Raw genomic sequence first — 7,500 nt, 5'->3', positions numbered from 1 at the left:
CTTTTTGCGGGCACCCGGTGTGCTAGCTGCATCACACACTCGGGTGAAGGCGGCGGACCTGGCGATCCAACACCCGTTCCTTCACTGGAAAATCGTGCCACTCGTTTAACATTATCGGCGCCTCGGCCTCACAAGGCGCTGTGGCTTCGAGAGGTGCGCCAGCCACCACTCGAACATGCTAATGTGTCCGTCTGTGACCCGCAGGAAACAGAAGAGCGAGGGTATTCCGCTCAGCCTCAGCGCCAGCATACGCGCTGGCCGGCCGAGGGCCCTACCGCATCGGACACCTAGCACCGCATCTTTCCTTTGAGGAGCGAGACACACGCACACCGCTTCCCCGCCACCGAGCACACGTCTGCTTTCGGAGCCAGCGTGGCCTCGCTCGGGTACTGGTTCAACCGCGGGTGGAGGGGTGGTCCGCAGCGGTGCAATTTTCTTATTTTTGCAACAACCGAAGCAACCTGCTGGCGCTCGCACGGCTAGGAAATGCCGACTGGCGTGCGTCGCCTGCGTTCAAAACGGTTCTGGGCACGCACACGGTGTTGACTCTGCCCATGTCAAACACTGCAGTGTGCAACCCAAGGGGACTCAGGCACCCCGCCCGCCCCCTAGGTGCCTGTGAACAGGCTTTGTATTTTTATTTTTCATCATCAAGTACACCGCCAGGTGAAACTTTGTGATTTTTTTTTTTGCTGCTCATAAATACAATTTTCTTATTTGTAAAACAACGGAAGCAACCTGTTGGCGCTCGCACGGAGAGGAAATGCCGACCGGCGTGCGTCGCCTGCGTTCAAAAGGGTTCTGGGCACGCACACAGTGTTGACTCTGTCCATGTCAAACACTCTAGTGTGCAACCCAAGGGGACTCAGGCACCCCCGCCCCAAAGGTGCCTGTGAACAGACTTTGTATTTTTATTTTTCATCATCAAGTACACCGCCAGGTGACACTTTGTGATTTTTTTTGTTCATAAATACACATGTATATATATATATATATATTTGACACTTTGTCATTTTGTCTGTTCTTTTCGCCACAGGCCAAGTTTATTAAACCAGGGTTACCACCGGTCTGGACCCTGGCCGATATTTCAGACCGACAACGGAGTTCGGAAAGCCCGCACAAATTCATCTTAAATCCTCATATAGGACTTCCGAGAGCTCTTTGAAAGGTATTCTATTTGAAAACGCTTACCACCCTCAAAGTCGCACTTTTCTGGGCATTTTTAAAGTGTGACCGTTGTCTGAAAATGTTCTGAAAATCGTGTCCCCGAAAATCTCCGGGTACCCCGCCAACCTCCCCTGCCAACAATTGCAACCGTAAGGTCGGGCGGTAGGCCTACCGTCCAGGAGGCCCCAAAGCCCGCAAAACGCCATTTTGCCATTTTCTCATCGGGACTTCCGAGGGGAACTCATTAACGAGCTCCAGGAGTGGTATGCCAGAAATTGCAACTTGACCCGTCGCCGGGCACACCCGCTACTCTCTGCGGGAATACCCCCACCGGGTGCCGGGTAAAGGCCTCGGATCTGACCTCATGGACTTCCGTCTGCGCACGGATTTTGCTCTCGCGGGCCCAAGAGCCACTTTCCACGGCCTACCAACGCAATCCGAAGTGCATTGGCCAACCATTACAACGGGAAACACTTTGCCTCTCCACCAGAGACTAAGTCCAATTGGTTAACCATTTCTCAGGAAAACACTTTGCCTCTCTGCCAGAGACTTAAGTCCAATTGGTTAACCATTTCTCATGGCCGCAATTTGCCTGCCGTTCAGAGACCAAGTCCAATTGGTTAACCATTTCTCTTGAAAACACTTTGCCTCTCCGCCAGAGACTAAATCCAATTGGTTAACCATTTCTCAGGAAAACGCTTTGCCTCTCTGCCAGAGACTAAGTCCAATTGGTTAACCATTTCTCTTGAAAACACTTTGCCTCTCTGCCAGAGACTAAGTCCAATTGGTTATCCATTTCTCGTGAAAACACTTTGCCTCTCTGCCAGAGACTAAGTCCAATTGGTTAACCATTTCTCAGGAAAACACTTTGCCTCTCTGCCAGAGACTAAGTCCAATTGGTTAACCATTTCTCGTGAAAACACTTTGTCTCTCCGCCAGAGACTAAGTCCAATTGGTTAATCATTTCTCAAGGCCACAATTTGCCTGCCGTTCAGAGACCAAGTCCAATTGGTTAACCATTTCTCTTGAAATCACTTTGCCTCTCTGCCAGAGACTAAGTCCAATTGGTTAACCATTTCTCTTGAAAACACTTTGCCTCTCTGCCAGAGACTAAGTCCATTTGGTTAACCATTTCTCTTGAAAACACTTTGTCTCTCCGCCAGAGACTAAGTCCAATTGGTTAACCATTTCTCGTGAAAACACTTTGTCTCTCCGCCAGAGACTAAGTCCAATTGGTTAACCATTTCTCTGGAAAACACTTTGCCTCTCTGCCAGAGACTAAGTCCAATTGGTTAACCATTTCTCAGGAAAACACTTTGCCTCTCTGCCAGAGACTAAGTCCCATTGGTTAACCATTTCTCGTGAAAACACTTTGTCTCTCCGCCAGAGACTAAGTCCAATTGGTTAATCATTTCTCAAGGCCACAATTTGCCTGCCGTTCAGAGACCAAGTCCAAATTGGTTACCCATTTCTCTTGAAAACACTTTGCCTCTCTGCCAGAGACTAAGTCCAATTGGTTAACCATTTCTCTTGAAAACACTTTGCCTCTCTGCCAGAGACCAAGTCCAATTGGTTAACCATTTCTCGTGAAAACACTTTGCCTCTCTGCCAGAGACTAAGTCCAATTGGTTATCCATTTCTCTTGAAAACACTTTGTCTCTCCGCCAGAGACGAAGTCCAATTGGTTAACCATTTCTCTTGAAAACACTTTGCCTCTCTGCCAGAGACTAAGTCCAATTGGTTAACCATTTCTCGTGAAAACACTTTGCCTCTCTGCCAGAGACTAAGTCCAATTGGTTAATCATTTCTCTTGAAAACACTTTGCCTCTCTGCCAGAGACTAAGTCCAATTGGTTAACCATTTCTCGTGAGAACACTTTGCCTCTCTGCCAGAGACTAAGTCCAATTGGTTCACCATTTCTCTTGAAAACACTTTGTCTCTCCGCCAGAGACTAAGTCCAATTGGTTAACCATTTCTCTGGAAAACACTTTGCCTCTCTGCCAGAGACTAAGTCCAATTGGTTAACCATTTCTCTTGAAAACACTTTGCCTCTCTGCCAGAGACTAAGTCCAATTGGTTAACCATTTCTCGTGAAAACACTTTGCCTCTCTGCCAGAGACTAAGTCCAATTGGTTAACCATTTCTCAGTGGCACACCGAGGGCAATCTGTAACGTCTCGCGGGCCCGGGGGCCCCTTTGCACGGCCTGCCAATGCAATCCGAGGCGCACTGTCCTTCGTTTGGTTAACCATTTCTCAGGGGCACACCGAGGGCACCCTGCATTGTCTCGCGGGCCCGGAGGCCACTTTGCACGGCCTGCCAATGCAATCCGAGGTGCTTCGCCCTTGGCCGCCTTCCCGGCCGGCTTCGGGACGTTTCGGGGGCTCTCACCGGGGCAAATCCGGTCCCCCGGGCGATTAGGAGGCCTCCCCGGGCAGGCCCGGGCTTCAGGCCGCCGCTTTTCCATCCCGGCCGAAAGAGGCGAAAAATGCCGAAAATGGCCAAAAATGGCCGCCGGCAGGGCCTGTCGGTCGGTTTGGCGGCAGCCTGGGTCGGTCCCTGCAGACCTGGAGGCTCGAGAAGGTTTTTGGCGATGTCGACCGATTCTCGATTTGCCACCTCCTACTATTCTGCAGGTACCCCGCCAACCTCCCCTGCCAACAATTCCAACCGTAAGGTCGGGCGGTAGTCCTACCGTCCAGGAGGCCCCAAAGCCCGCAAAACGCCATTTTGCCCTTTCCTCATCGGGACTTCCGAGGGGAACTCATGAACCAGCTCCAGGAGTGGCATGCCAGAAAATGCAACTTGACCCGTCGCCGGGCAGATTCGCTACTCTCTGCGGGAATACCCCCACCGGGTGCCGGGTAAAGGCCTCGGATCTGACCTCATGGACTTCCGTCTGTGCACGGATTTTGCTCTCGCGGGCCCAAGAGCCACTTTGCCCGGCCTGCCAATGCAACCCGAGGTCCATTGTCCTCATTGGTTAACCATTTCTCGTGAAAACACTTTGCCTCTCTGCCAGAGACGAAGTCCAATTGGTTAACCATTTCTCAGGGGCTCACCGAGGGCAATCTGTAACGTCTCGCGGGCCCGGGGGCCCCTTTGCACGGCCTGCCAATGCAATCCGAGGCGCACTGTCCTTCGTTTGGTTAACCATTTCTCAGGGGCACACCGAGGGCACCCTGCATTGTCTCGCGGGCCCGGAGGCCACTTTGCACGGCCTGCGAATGCAATCCGAGGTGCTTCGTCCTTGGCCGCCTTCCCGGCCGGCTTCGGGACGTTTCCGGGGCTCTCACCGGGGCAAATCCGGTCCCCCGGGCGATTAGGAGGCCTCCCCGGGCAGGCCCGGGCTTCAGGCCGCCGCTTTTCCATCCCGGCCGAAAGAGGCGAAAAATGCCGAAAATGGCCAAAAATGGCCGCCGGCAGGGCCTGTCGGTCGGTTTGGCGGCAGCCTGGGTCGGTCCCTGCAGACCTGGAGGCTCGAGAAGGTTTTTGGCGATGTCGACCGATTCTCGATTTGCCACCTCCTACTATTCTGCAGGTACCCCGCCAACCTCCCCTGCCGACAATTCCAACCGTAAGGTCGGGCGGTAGTCCTACCGACGAAGAGGCCCCAAAGCCCGCAAAACGCCATTTTGCCCTTTCCTCATCGGGACTTCCGAGGGGAACTCATGAACCAGCTCCAGGAGTGGCATGCCAGAAATTGCAACTTGACCCGTCGCCGGGCGCACTCGCTGCTCTTTGCGGGAATACCCCCACCGGGCGCCGGGTAAGAGCCTCGGATCTGACCTCATGGGCTTCCGTCCTCGCACGGATTTTGCTCTCCCGGGCCCAGGGGCCACTTTCCCCGGCCTTGCGAAGGCAATCGGAGGTGCTTCGCCCTCGAAACCGCCTTCCCGGCCGGCTTCGGGACGTTTCCGGGGCAAATCCGGTCCCGCGGGCGAAGGGGAGCCTTCCCCGGGCACGCCCGGGCTTCAGGCCGCCGCTTTCCGTGACCTACCGAAAGACGCGAAAAATGCCGAAAATGGCCAAAAATGGCCGCCCGGCACGGCCTCGCGGTCGGTTTGGGGGCAGCCTGGGTCGGTCCCTGCAGACCTGGAGGCTCGAGAAGGCACTTGGCGATGTCGACCGATTCTCGATTTGCCACCTCCTACTATTCTGCAGGTACCCCGCCAACCTCCCCAGCCAACAAATCGCAAATGCCGATCGGCGGGTGACCGTCCGGTAGTCATGCCGACGAAGAGGCACCTAGGCCCCGCAAACGCTTCCAAATCCGACCCCATCCCGGACCGGTTCTTTTTTAAAAAAGGCTCCCAGGATTCCGGATTTTTTCCTGCCGCACTCGGGACCACCCGACGGACACGAAACCGGGAACCTTTCCCCGGTCCGACCCTCCTCGGCCCGGCCAGCCGACGCCGAAGCGGCCGACTGGTTAATGATTTCACCCTGCTCCGACGTGACGCGTTTTCCAACCGCGCATGCGCGGCTCTGCCACCCGAACCGCCCCCTCACGTGGGGGCTCTGGGTCCGCCCCCCGGCAGCCATTTCCTCCTGCCGGTCCGTTATTTTACGCCGTTTTTCGCCCTCCAGCCCTGCCGGAATGCTGCCTGCTCGCTGGTTAACCATTTCGCTCCCTGCACTTCGGCTTCTGCCCTGCTGGGGAAGCCCGCTGCTGCCTCTAACCGTACTCACGGGCGGGCGGCTCTCCTGCGCGGCCTCCGGCCACGCCCCCTCACCTGGTTTGCTGGGAACCCGCCCCCGGCAGCCTGTTACTCGTGCCGGTTCGGTCTTATCGGCCCTTTTTGCACCTTCCCTGCCTGCTGGCATGCTTCGGCTCACCGGTCAACCGGTTCCCCGTTCTCCACTTAGACTTTTGAGCTGCGGGGCTGGTCTGCCGCGAACTGCACCCGTATTACGGGGCGGGCGGCTCTACTGCCCGTACGGCTGCCCTGCCTGTTAACTGGTTAACCGTTTCCCCGTCCACTACTTCGTCCCTGGACCTGCCGGTGTGTTCTGCAGCTAACTGCACCCGTATTACGGGGCGGGACGCTCCGCTTACCGGCCGGCTGCCATGCCTGCTTAACTGGTCAACCATTTACTCACATATACTTAGCCCCTGGAGCTGCTGGGCTGGTCGGCGACCTAACTGCACCCTTGTTGCCGGGAGGTCGGCACTAATTGCCGGCCGGCCGGCTGCCCTGCCTGCTAACTGGTAAACCCTTTACCCACATGTACTTAGCCCCTGGATACTGATGGGCTGTTCTGCACCTAACTGCACCCTGATTAGCGGGCGGGCGGCTGTAATTACCGGCCGGCTGCCCTGCCTGCTAACTGGTTAACCATTTACCCACATGTACTTAGCCCCTGGAAACTGATGGGCTGTTCTGCAACTCACTGCACCCTTACTGGCGGGCGGACAGGCGGCCGGCTCTAATTACCGGCCGGCCGGCTGCCCTGCCTTGCTAACTGGTTAACCATTTACCCACATGTACTTAGCCCCTGGAAACTGATGGGCTGTTCTGCACCTAACTGCACCCTTATTAGCGGGCGGGCGGCTGTAATTACCGGCCGGCTGCCCTGCCTGCTAACTGGTTAACCTTTTACCCACATGTACTTAGCCCCTGGAAACTGATGGGCTGTTCTGCACCAAACTGCACCCTTATTAGCGGGCGGGCGGGCGGGCGGCTCTAATTGCCGGCCGGCTGCTCTGCCTGCTAACTGGTTAACCATTGACCCACATGTACTTAGCCCCTGGAGCTGATGGGCTGTTCTGCACCTAACTGCACCTTGATTAGCGGGCGGGCGGCTCTAATTGCCGGCCGGCTGCTCTGCCTGCTAACTGGTTCACCATTTACCCACATGTACTTAGCCCCTGGAAACTGATGGGCTGTTCTGCACCTAACTGCACCTTGATTAGCGGGCGGGCGGCTCTAATTGCCGGCCGGCTGCTCTGCCTGCTAACTGGTTCACCATTTACCCACATGTACTTAGCCCCTGGAAACTGATGGGCTGTTCTGCACCTAACTGCACCCTGATTCGCGGGCGGGCGGCTCTAATTGCCGGCCGGCTGCTCTGCCTGCTAACTGGTTAACCATTTACCCACATGTACTTAGCCCCTGGAAACTGATGGGCTGTTCTGCACCTAACTGCACCCTGATTAGCGGGCGGGCGGCTCTAATTGCCGGCCGGCTGCTCTGCCTGCTAACTGGTTAACCATTTACCCACATGTACTTAGCCCCTGGAAACTGATGGGCTGTTCTGCACCTAACTGCACCCTTATTAGCGGGCGGGCGGCTGTAATTACCGGCCGGCTGCCCTGCCTGCTAACTGGTTC

The sequence above is a fragment of the Cetorhinus maximus genome, unplaced genomic scaffold (assembly GCF_964194155.1).
Source record: "Cetorhinus maximus unplaced genomic scaffold, sCetMax3.hap1.1 HAP1_SCAFFOLD_3822, whole genome shotgun sequence".
Lineage (NCBI taxonomy): Eukaryota > Metazoa > Chordata > Chondrichthyes > Lamniformes > Cetorhinidae > Cetorhinus > Cetorhinus maximus.
Note: the sequence above shows the minus strand (reverse complement) of the source record.